Genomic DNA, 13,020 nt, shown 5'->3' on the forward strand with positions numbered 1-13,020 from the left:
AATGATATATAGAAGGTATATCTCTGACACAAGCTTCTGCGCATCTAAATTACATTAGGTTTCATGTTTGGGGGTTTTTTGAGAAATTATGTATTTAACATTCTGCTTGCAGTGCAACAGTAATCTAAACCCTTCTTTTATTTTTTTGGCAAATGCCATGCATCACTCACATTCAGCTTTTCGTTAACTGTGAACTGTTCACGTATCTTAGTGTGGTTTCAATGCTCCTATGGCAAGGCTAAACAGCATTTCAAAAACAATTATATCCCCAGGCCCACGCTGTAGTTTCTGAAGCACAGATTAAGCACGGTATTCTGCTCAACAAGCTCATCACTGTTAAGTAACTCATCAGAAAATAAAGAGGGAATTATCACATGGGAATTGCCAAGTAATTAGTTCTCTGAAGCAGATGACATACAACTGTTAAAGGGAGGGGCTTCCCTGCTAGTCATATGTCAAAGTAGAGCCAACTAATCTGTAAATAAAATTTCAGTACATATGATTAGTGCAATGGGTTTTTAACTGCTAGTGGTACACGCAGAATAAAGTTACAACTTCTTCTACCATAATAACCTACTGGGATTTTTTTCCCCTTAAATATATTGAATTTTCAAACCAGTCTGGATCTACTTGCTGTCAGACTACCTTGAGAAAGCTCTGAATACAGCACAGTACCAAGCAGCAAATATGTTCAGGGGCTACAGAAGAGGCGAAATGCATTTACTATTATATACATTTGAAAATATCACTTTCCAGTCAGCTGCTACATATGCCACTGAAAAGGAACCACACCAATGAGAAAATATTCAGTAGCACAAAAATTCTGAGCACCGTAAAGGAGGATTAAGCCTGCTTTTCATAATTATCCTTTACCATTAAAGCCTGACTTTCTTTCAAGTAGCTGGCCTCACAGAAATATTAGCTGTACAAAACTACAAAGGCCTTCACACGCGGGGACCTGAAAAACAATACTGTGGTAACAGTCACAACCACACTCCAATACAGGTGAGAAAGACTTCGACATTTGTACTTTTTATAGAGCAAGGAGTAACTCAATAAATCCTGAAGTCAGGTTTACAGCTAGTTCCAAAGTAAGTAACTGATAAGAAAATAAAGAGGCAATTATCAAATTTGGGGTTTGCCTCTATCACAGTGTCTCACCATGAGAAACCCCTCAGCCAACACATTTAAATACAGATGCTGCCACCTGGGCTAACTTCAGACCAAAATTATACCCCAGGTAATGAGGGCTAACTTTCTTTCAAAAGCACAGCCCTGGTTTCACGGCAAAGCAAACCTCACCAGCACACCCCTGCCCAACACACACAGCCAAAGGAGAGGGCAGCAGGAGGGTACACACAGATGCTGAGGCTTGCACACAACTGCACATCACATCCAGGCATCTCACCACTTCTCGGCCCCCAGCACATGGAAGTTCTCCATCTACTCATACTCACACTAACATCCAAAAGCCCACACTTTTAAAGGAATGCTAACAAGTTGCAGTGCGTGGGACACCAAGTCTCATTCCATTAGCAGATACATTTTTTAAAAACACCAAGTTGGAAGGTGAATCAAACCTCAGATAGTGCCTTATATCACATTATGAATGTCAGCCTTGTGTTTTTATGTAGGCATACCGCTACGCTCAACTCCATTTACACTTCAGACCGTGTTATGAAACTTTCTAGCAGAAAGACAGCAGATCTTCAGCATCCGCTGGAGGAACAACAGAGCAAAAACATGAAAGGTTATGGCTGAGGTGAGGGGACCACAAAGCCTCATTTTTAAGACACATGTCAGCACTCACATCATATAATTTAATTTACCTTTTAGTTGCTCATACATAAACAATTCAACAAATTAAAATAATTCCTAATTACTATCCAATTATACCTAGTTCACAGCTCCGTTTCACTTGTGCTGTTAACGTATTAGAAGTCTCCATTGCCTACCTTCTTTTAGCCCTGCAGCTATTGTAGACCTTCATAAACAGCATGAGGGAAAAAATAAAACCAGCTACGATAAAAGGACACTGATATGACAGCCAAAAACCTACCACTGCACACAGTAATACAGAGACAGATTAGTTATTTTTATGTTCACTATTAAGTATTTTAAAAGGGCAGACTTTTGCCTGTTTACAGAGAGCAGTAGCCAGAAGTCTGCATAAACCAGAAATTATTTCTTACGTAAAAGATAAGCTATATTAGGTAGCATACAGACATACTTACTGAAAATTCAGCCAAAAAAAATTTCTTACAAATGGGCTCCAGCTGTAAATTCATCCCAGTACTATAATATGATTAATAAATATCAAGTGATTCAACAGCAGAAAATATTAAAAAGAACTCTTTAATTGTTAAAATGTCCAGTATCTCATGCAAAATCCTCTCAAGACAACTGTATAAAAGAAAGCATTGAGTCATTTGCCTACGTGGAAGGAGGCAGTGCACGCTCTGAACAAATAACAATAACTCTATGTTTTGGAGAGCAGGCTAAAATTAACTAAAAATAAAAAAGAAAGAAAGAAAGAAAAGCTGTATCTATTTATTTATTTTCATTTTAGTTTTACTAATACCGATGTCCTTATCCAGGCAAGATGCTTAGCAGGCTCTGCAGAAAACGCTGCTTGAATTGGAAGGGTAAGCACCTGGAGAGCTGACACAACAGAGATGTCACCCGCTGAAGCCACCCAATTCCTCACATAAGTGAAGGCATGAATGCACATGTAGGGACATTAGGCCTCAAGTACAGTTTCTGAGATCCATTTTGGATGCCTTCAAACATGTCCCATGTTCCGTCCCTCTGACAGACTCCAGGGTCATAACCCAGGTCTGCCTAAAATGGAGCAGGGCTGTTACCACCTTCACCCCGAAACAAATGCAAAAGCCAGAAAGACCATGGGTGTGAGTATGAAGTGCTCTATCTGTGGCTGCTCCCTGCACAGTGCCAGGTCATGTTTCTTTCATGTGTTACTACTGTGAGCTCCTGTCTGTTTCCTCCAGTGACAGAGAACATTTGTAAGCACGCAGTGTCTAGCCCAATAACTTTTATTTAACTTATTTAGTTATACAGTTGGCCTGATTTTGATTGTTCCATAGAGAAAATGAGAACTAGCTAATGAGACCAACAGAGGTACCCCCAACTCAGTGACTAAAATGTCCAACAACAAGAAGTTAAACCAAATCTAACCTAATCTAAGGTCCACAAATACAATACTATACTTCAAGCTGAGCTGGTATAGAAAAACCAGCATTTTAGTACTATATTCCTGTCATGCCTCTGCACCAGACTTAACTAGGTTACATTTTTTATCCAGCGTTTGCTTAACATCAAATATATTCTCTCTCATGTAATTGCAGAAAATACCAGATGCTAAAATATCCAAGGTGACTTAGCAATACATTGTGGGCAACACAATCTGATTATTCATAGGATTTGATCAATGCCCTATAAACAATTACTTCTTCTAATTAAGAGATATAAGCTTTTCCAGCAGTAATCACTTCTTCAAATAACCACATTTTCATCCAACCCAAGCTAATCCTGAAAAAAATTAAGTGCTTTCTGGAAATGATAGTGTCATAGCAAAAAAATTCCTTCTATTCAATGTCCCAAGCCAATAGCTGCTACCAAGTCAGTTTTCTTCCAAAACGGAAAGCCGAAGTGTGTCAGCACACGGGCACTTTGTGTGGTTTTTTCACTCTCAAGAAACTCTTAGTGCTCTGAAGTTACAGTGGTTACCATCCACCCCCACCATTCAAGCTCATTTGGAGACTGTAACAGGCATGTCCTTGCATGTAACTACTTGCCTGGGCAACTTCCCTCTAAAACACAGCACCCTTCCCCACAGCCACAAAAAAATGCAAATGATGTGCTGCATACTTTTCTATGACATGCTGTATACATTAAAAAGTTATTCTGCAATGGAGACTTTCTGATCAACCCTGCATAAATTAAGCTTTCTGATTGTAAATTTTAAAAAGAAACCAACCCTTTGATTTTCTGCAAGCAATCATTATATTTCATTTTCTTTTATTTAAAGACACATGCAATTTTATTATGACCCTTTACCTTTTTTTTCTTAAAGCATTAGCGGTATTGCCAATCTCAAGCACTTAAAAATCATAGAACAGGTCCAAAAAAACAGGCTGGCTTAATGACAATCAGATTTAAGAGATAAAATAAAAATTTATGTTCTTTTTATTGGCAGTATGATTGTTGAGTCTTGGGACTTGTTCTTTTCAAGTTATTTTCCACAACCATATGGGGAGGAGAGAGAGAGGAAATGGACAGCAGCAGACTGATACATGTGCACTTTTACATCTTGTCTGGCCACAGCATTTCAGGGAGGAAAATCAGAAGAACTGAAAGTATTCCTCAAAACAGTGCAAAAGACACACAGTAGTGACTAATTATCCTGAGAACTATTCTAATGCCATACAAAGTTTAATGTGCAGAAGAAGCTCGAGACAGTGGAAAAGCCAAGCCAGCAGCAAGCAACAAGTATCCTGAAAATGTTCATAGAAGTGAAGGAAGGGTTTATACAATTTTACACATGGCATTTTGTAACAAAAATCAACGTCTGCCAACTTTTCCATTCATACTAACATATTCCAGTAACTGAATATACTCTGACCTCAGGTGAGCGTAAAACCACTCATGTGGAACACACTTGTTCTCTAAGTCACCGAACTGAGTCACCAGAGTTAAAGGAATTTTTCTGAGCAGAGTTTCTCAAGGACCTCTACTGCCAGGCAAGGGAAGTACAAACCTATCACGGGTAGGGAATCACACAGACACCGGGAAGGTGTCCACTTTGCCTAAAGCCTGGAGCAGACAGTATACACTTGCTGAAGAAAATAAAAAGCATTGCATTCTCACCTTACTGGCAGTGCATAACTGTACGGTGAAGACAAAAATGACGGTGGTCACTGTCCTATGGGGTCAAGGATAAATTCACAGCTTGTATTGCTTGCCCATCTGGCTTGGCCTGCAATGTGACTGTTGGTTCAGGTGTTGAGGAGATGGAAACCAAAATAAAGAGAGAAAAAACACAGTTAAGAGTCAAACCATTTACAACACATTAAGACATCCCAATGAAGACTGAGAGAGGCTGCTTTTACTATTACTCAAGCACAAATAAACTATAGATTTAATCCCGTAGACAGAGTTCATACAGTAGAGAGCAGAGCCCATTTATTCAGTGTTCTTTTCCTAAATGTGATCTTAATGAGGTGAAGAATCATAAGTGAGTGGAGATGACTGTCTTCACCATCGACAGAACATATTTTATTTGAGAAGCAATAGCATCCTGAAAATATAGTGCTGCAACTACTACTACTAGGTGAAAAAAAATCACCTATTGGAATGTGACTTTACCTTGTACACTATTTTATTGCTAAAGGTGGCATGCTACAGTCAATGCCTATTACTGTAAATTCCCAAATAATATAAACAAAGAAGAACTCTACCAATGTGGTTTTTTTATTATTTCTGTAGTTTTTCTCAGCAAAATCATGACAAGCCAGCACTGAACTTCTGCTGACATCACCTATTAAACAAAACACGTTTGGGTTTTTCACTTGGAATCTCACCAAATATTTTTATCACTCTTGGTACAATAAAAGGATTTAGTGGGACCATTTCTCCCTCACTGAGAATAATTTCTGTTGTTTCAGTTTATGAGTATACTTACTTGTTCCTATTTAGGCAAGGATTTACACGCATACTTAACTCTAGATAGGTTCTTTAATCAATTCTCATTCAGCAAAACCCTCACTGGGACACGTACTAAAGTAATTCTGCAGACTGGGACCAATGCACACATACAGATTTGCTTGTGTTGTACAACCACTTCAGACTACAGCTTTGAGAGGAAAAAAAAAAACCATGAAGCATTACATTCTCAATGCATGCACTGAGATCAAAAAGGAGTTATGGTCATGGATCTAGTTTTTGTCTTTTTGCAAAAATCAGGAACCTACAAAGTTTCTTACATTTTAAAATGTTAGTCATGCATCACCTCAGCCAAAACCATGTAAAAATCTTCAACTTTCTCATATAAGGAATGTAAACCACTGAATAAGACTTCAAAATACAGTGCCTTCATCCAAATACCTATTTATTTATTTATCGCACTTAGAGTCTTGCCTAAAAGTAAAATGAAAGGATAAGTGAGGATTTTCAATTTGCAAAACTTAGGCTATTGAAGTCACTGGAGTATAGCAAGTCAGTTCTTCTTTGCAATGAAATATTTACCTGTGCCAAGCCTGCCATATTTCTGTTTCTTGTTCTAATTATATCTTTAACGCAGAGTTGGTTACAGCAGTCTCAGAAGAGACCTACAACTAAATCTGTTATCTGCACTCTCTGAATTGTACACATCATACCCATACAGTTCTCCAGAACAGCCAAATCACTCACAACCTGTGTGGTTATAGCTGAGGCTGTCACACAGCCCAACTTCTCTCAAGCATCACCAGCGTCAGCTGCCTCGCACGCTGGAGTAGGTTTGCAGCCAGCCAGTGCTTCAGACCATCTATGCAATCCTGACAAGCACTTCCTTTACAGCCTGCCATACTTCTTTATTGCATTTCCCCCTCAATTAGTACACCACAACAAAAGCAGTGTGCATATGAACAATGACAATGATAATCCTGACTGTCATCTGCTAAGATGTGCTACTAAACTTCAGCAAGGCGAAAATTAGGCCTTGATTTTGTTTTACTAGCCACATTACTAACACAATTATTTTTAAATTCTAATGTTTAAATCCTTAGTTGCTTTTCAGGTGACTGCATTCAAGTGTCTATTTTCTTAATTAATGGGAAACTAGGCCACTGGATCTATTACATAAAAAAAATTTGTTAAGTGAAATTCCAGGTGTCTTGTAAATGTCTTTTAAAACAAAACTAGTTTTTTTCAATCTTTCTAAATAAATTCAATCAGGCTAGAAAAGCAAAGTTACACTGGGTTTTTTTCAGAAAAGTTTTTTTAACTATGTATATATGGCCTTTTTGAAAATAATTACTTTCTAACACTCTTAGTCACACAGGTAATTTGTCTTACAATAAAATATGTATAAGCAGCATGTGGCATACAAAGGCTCACACTACAGGAGTCATCCTGCTCGTGACTATTCCACTCTCTCCAGCCAGACCTCCTAACAAGCTCTTCTATTTCAAGCCACCTCCTCAGAATGGAGGCCCAAAACTGAGTGGAGGATATTCTCTCCTAACCAGAAGGGCAAGCTAGTTGAGGCACTGAGAAGTTGCACTTCAGTGCAGGAAATTGCCTGCAAATACCCTGTCCCCTCATCCCTCCAAGAAGAAACACTCCTGCTCGACAGACAGGCTGAGACCTGCAAACTCATCACACCAAACCCAAGACCGCCAGCTGCCTGTCACCACAAGAGCTGAACCACCAACAGACATTTCTCACTGCCTCCTCCTCCAGCTCCAATGCTTTACCATCAGAGTGATTAAAATATGTATTTTACTGAGATATTTCTGGATTGCTTTATGTTCCAGCCTGGTACTACAAACACTCAGGAGCAGTGGGTGCTGATGATTTCTCATCACTGAGACACAAAATCCTCCGGGCCAAGTTCAATATTAGTGTAAGTGCACCCAAGATTAGTGACTGGAATAGGGGTGTTACCCACTTCTAGAGATACTTAATGCAGCTCATTAATCAGGCAAAAATCCTATTTAAGCTCACAGTGCTTTTTGCCATGAGAAGCAATATACAGAACATAACAGTGATATGCAGCAGATCACTTTCTGAGCTTGGTTACTCTACTACATGCCTGGATTAAGTCCAATAAATGGAGTTATTCAAGATATACACCCATCTAAGTGGCTCACAATCCCATCCCCTAGAGTTGCTCCAGATTTATGACATTAGAACACAATGACAAATCTGGTGGTTTTAAAAAATTATACCTACATTTGTGGAAGAGTGACTAAAAAGAGTGATGTCCAAACACTGAGAATGAAGACAAATATACATTGCTTGGTGAAACATGTTTTAAGAGCAACATGCAGTTCAAAGCTAATTATATTGCATATCCTTTGACAGTATTATAAACTGTGTTAGAAGTCTCCTGCTCTGTGGCTATAATATTTTGATGAGCATGAATGCAAAAGAACCACTTATACCAGAAACAAAGTGTTTGCTGAGGCAAAATTTGTTTTGAATAGTATATACTTAGGATTTTATCATGAGAAACTGCAGTCAGCTTTCACCTAACACACAAAAGGGCCTAGACCTTGCTAAGAACTATGAGGAGGCTTAACAAACCTAGAGCGACAATACTGACATAAAGTATCACCGATTTTCATCTTACCAGACAGAGGGTGTAAAGTACAGTACAGGAGTGGAGAGTGACAAGCCTGTGGCCTATAATGAAAATGCTGGAATGCCAACTGTTAACAAACACTGCCACAGCCACCAAACAGTTAAATCAGACAGACGGGGGGGGGGGGGAGGCAAACTCTGAAGAAACTTTCATGCAAGCTTGTATAAGCCAAAAGCATTTTTACAAAGTACCACACCTTCATTAATTTGCTAATAATACACGCAAGTGGAATTGACGATTTGGCTAACCTGCTAAGTGTGCCACGTACGATCCCATCTGCCTGACACTCCAGTGGGCAAAAAAAACCCTTCCCGAGAAGTTCGGCCATCAGGAACCCACCATCGGCATTTTTCAATTTTCGGAAAGCTCGAGGCGGTGGCCGCGCCGGCCGTACGCCACCAACGCGGGCACACGCAGGGCTGGCGGTAGCCCGCGGGGTCGCCCGCCAGCCACTCACGCACCTGGCTGGCCGGTGAATACGGTGAATCCCGTCTGTTACCATGGCAGCCTGATCTAATTACATGACTGATCAGGGCTGGAGTAAGCGCGCTGAAAGCCTGCACCGCTGACATGTCGCTACATGATGAGAGAGACAGACAGACAGCCGAGCACGGAGGAAAACCTATCGACCTCTGCCTTACGTAAAAAGTGAGGAGATTACAGCCACCCTTTCAAAATAGCTGCTGCCCGTAAAATACCGGGCCAGTTTCACGAATACATTAGGTGCCATAACGTACAATTACTACTATTATCTTGCAGCATCACAAAAATAACTACGGCGCAATATTTTCCCTGGCCATTCTCAATTTCCCTCTCCCCCATTCATAACCATTGCTCCATATGACAAAACTGCACCGTCTCTATCACCCTAACAGAAAGAGATTAACATGAAGCCAGGATTTTCCTTTAGGGGACGGTTTCATTCGAAACTGAAATTAAAAGTCCTTGACTTACCAGTGTGTCAGCAGAGTAACTCACTATGCCTGACCGTATCTGACACGTAAAGTAACCATTACTGCATAAAATACATAACCATGAGCGTTAAAGGTTAAAGTGTAAGCTGTGTTACAAAATATGAATTTCTTTACCATATGAAAGGGAAAAGGTCTCCGGCAAAGGTCATCTACCTGCACACCCTTCCCGATCTGTACACAGAAATTATATGTAAAAAGGAAGGTTTTACAAACCTAGATTTCTTCGTCTGGTCGTGAAAGAAATGCTTAAAATTTTTCCCCAATTCTATCTGGAGTTCGGGCTCATAGGGGAGAGATGCTGCTCGGAGGAGACCCTATTACACAGCATACGGTAAACAAAATAAAAATAGCCCGTCGCTCTCGTTGTCTACACAGTGCATTATATAACGGGCTTCCGACTTGTTTTCTTTTCTATTATTACTCTTCAGTAATTCCTCCTCTTCAATAACATGTAAATCGCTCCCAATTCTGTCATTTTATTATTATCGCTATTACTATTACAGTGGGAGCTAACGCTTTTCCAGCACGCTTTAATTTAGACTTTAATATTCTCAGGAATCACATTGACGGATTCAGCACCCACAACCGTACACGGGGTCATTTATTTGTTTTTCTACCGGTAAATTACGATGCCTTAGGGTAAAAAAAAAACCAAAGAAAAAAAACCAAACCACAACCAACCAACCCCAAACCCCCCGCAACCCAACCACCCCCAGCCGACCCAAGCAAACCCGGAGGCGACGGGGGATCGGTGAGCGGCAGGAGGGCAGCGGCCGCCGCTGGAGACGAACGGAGCCCCGGGGCGGCGGCGGCGGGGAACTCCAGCCCCGCTTCCCCTCGGGACGCGCCGGCCGGACCCCACAGTCGCGGGCGGGCAGTGGGGCGGCGGCGCCCCGGCGCCCCCTTCCCCCATCCCTCCCGCCCCGTCCCTCCGGCAGGTACCGGGTGGCGTCTGCAGCCGGTCTGGGCCCTGAGTAAAGCGGAGCGGGGCTGCTGCCGGGCACATCCCAGCGCCAGCGCCGCCTCCCCCGCCGCCGCCTCCTCCTCGCTTCATTCACCCTCCGGCAGCCGCCCAGCCCCGTACTACATACGCCGTGCGGCGGCGGCGACCGGCCCTGCCGGTGACCGCCCCGCGCTGCGCCCCGCCGGGTCCGCCCGGCGTACGCGCCCCGCACGGCCCCCCCCGCGCCGCGCCGACCGCGCACGCACACACACGGCACCGCACCGGCACCGCACCCTCCGCACAGACACACTGCACGGTACCCACACGCACCGCACCGGCCTCGCACCCCCCGCACACACACACACGGCACGGCACGGCAGGGTACCCACACACACGCACCGGCACCGCACACACGCACGCAAACACGCACGCACCGCAGCCCCCACGCACACACACACACCCTACACACCACACACGCACCGGCACCGCACCCTCCCCCCCCCCGCATACACAAGCACACGCGCAGTCTCACACACCCCGAGGCCGCCGCCGCACCGGGGGCAGCTGCGACTCGCAAAATGTCCACCGTCCCCGCGGCCACCCACACCCCGCCTGGGCCAGGGGGAAGCGGGAGGGGGGGGGGGGGGGGGGGGGGTGAGGAAGGTGGACGGAGCGGGGCAGGGGGGGGTAGGGCTGTACGAGCGGCTCCCGCCGCGGGGCCGCCCCGGCCCCCCGCTCCCTCCCGTGTCCCCGCATCCCCACTCCGCTCCCTGAGCGGCGCCCTCGGCCATTTCGCGGCCGCCCCCTTCTCCCTCCCTGCCTCCCTCTCCCCTCAGGGCCGGGCCCGCGGCGGGCCGGGGGCGGCCACAGCGAAACGGGCTGCAGCCCGTGCGGGGTGGGCAGAGTGCTCCCCTTCCCCCTCAGCCCCGTGTTTTTCCAGCTGGAAATCGCCGGCGGTTTTTAGTCTAAACAAGGGAAGAAGCCGGGGGCGGGTGGGGGGGGAGGCAGAAAGCAGAGGAGGAAAAAAAAAACCACTTACTGTAAAGTGTCAGTGGAGGTGGGGTTGGCGGGGGTGGGGGGTCAGAGAGAGACTCGCACACAAATGTCTTCCTAGCTGATCACGGGGCTTGGGTCTGCTTTTTGTTTGTTTGGCTTTTTTCCTTCCCCCTGCAGTGACACAGGTCCGGGATGTCTCCACCACTGTAGTAGAAATGATGTCTGCGGTACAGCGCTCGCTCCCTCTCCGCTCTCCAGCATGTAAATGGGTAATAGAAGCCAAATATGGAGCAGTTGGCTGCCTCTGTAACAGCTCAAGGATCCTACTTCATGCAAAAGGCGGGGGGGGAGGGGGGGAGAGAAGGGAGGAGGAGGAGGAGGCAAGGCAACACTCTGGCAGTCGGCCAAGAGAGCCACACAGATTATTGCATACGCACGGCACCGCCGGGCCAAGGCGGCCTTTAACCCTTTGCGGGCCGCCGCACGCTGCCCGGGGGCGGGGTGGGGGGCGGGGGGCTCGCCTCGACACTTACCTCCTCCGTCCCCTTGTAACACTTCAAAGGCCAGGCTGGCTCTCTACGGTGGGATTAATCTCTGCGCACGCCAATGTTCCAGAGAAGTCCCCGCTCCTGTAGCAGGCTGCGTCGCGGGGCTCTCAAATCACTTTGCAGGCGGAAAGAAATGAGATGGGGAGGGGAAAAAGAAAAAAAAAAACAACCCAACCCCAAACCTATATTGTTTAAGGGGGAAGAAACAGCTAGCGACGTGTGCTGTCCTTCAGAAATGGCAGGGAATGCTGGTTTAAAGGATGCATGAAAATCAGTTGCTCAGTCAAGGCTGGTCTGTCTCTCTAAGGGAGGAAATAAAACTGTGCTGGAAACCAGGGAATGCTCTGAAGCAGCCTCTGCGAGAGTCAGAAGAGGGTGATTTTATTTAAGATGCCATATTGCATTTCGCTGAGGAGAACTGTGAAGTGATTTAGAGCAAGAGCCTGCATCCCACTCCCTTTTTCTGAATTAGTTTTATTTATCCGGATCCTTGGCATATGCTTGAGCTGCTTTGTAGAAAGTACCTTCCACTTCATTCAGACCAAAGAGGCTCTGACTCATACCGTCACTGAACTACAAGACAGGCAGGGCTGAACCACGCATGTTTGGGTACTAACTCCCTCTGGATTCCTCAGCACTGGTTTCATCAAAGATCCCTTTGCATCTCTCCCAGTTGTATGCAGACCACTTCTCCCGAACTTCCCCCACCCCCCACCAACTATGGCAACTTACACTTCCCTGGCACTCCAGCGTCAGTGTGTTACTCTCTTACTTCTCTCAGCGCAGGTGTCTGCAAGTGCCATAAACTGCAGTGATGGGCAAGTAACAAGCACAGATGCAGAACAGAGACCAGAGAAAATATCCTCCTTCTGGAATGTCTCAGTCTGGTCTTCATGTTAAAAAAATTTTAAAAACAAACCAAACAAACAAGCCCCCCATACCCCCAAAAATAATTGGGTACAATTAGGTACATAAGGTACAATTTAGAGAAATGAAACGAATTATGAAAGCAATGAATGGGATGAATGCAGCCAAAGGATAGGGGGATGGTATTTTTGCATGCAACCTGTCAGTGGTCCATGAGAAGCCATTCACTCTCTGCTTTGGCATCAGGAAGAGAAGTAGAGCACAGAGAAGGCCTCTCCCCACCCCAAGGACGTTGCAAAAAAATGTTGCATAAATACCAAAGCCTGT

At 44.6% G+C, this 13,020-nt stretch overlaps 1 protein-coding gene across 2 annotated transcripts in view; it reads right to left on the minus strand.

Moving 5' to 3' along the window:
* The window catches only part of ATXN1 (ataxin 1), a 223,169-nt gene extending 210,718 nt beyond the window's left edge, over nucleotides 1-12,451 (minus strand). For both annotated transcript variants that reach the window (XM_032114965.1, XM_032114932.1), the window contains exons 1-3: nucleotides 11,812-12,451; nucleotides 11,322-11,601; nucleotides 4,888-5,007 (exon numbers count right to left, since the gene is read on the minus strand). The gene's annotated coding sequence lies outside the window, so the exon portion shown is untranslated. The remainder of the gene's footprint in view (nucleotides 1-4,887; nucleotides 5,008-11,321; nucleotides 11,602-11,811) is intronic.
* Between the last annotated feature and the right edge of the window lie 569 nt (nucleotides 12,452-13,020).

The sequence above is a fragment of the Corvus moneduloides genome, chromosome 1, assembly GCF_009650955.1.
Source record: "Corvus moneduloides isolate bCorMon1 chromosome 1, bCorMon1.pri, whole genome shotgun sequence".
NCBI lineage: Eukaryota > Metazoa > Chordata > Aves > Passeriformes > Corvidae > Corvus > Corvus moneduloides.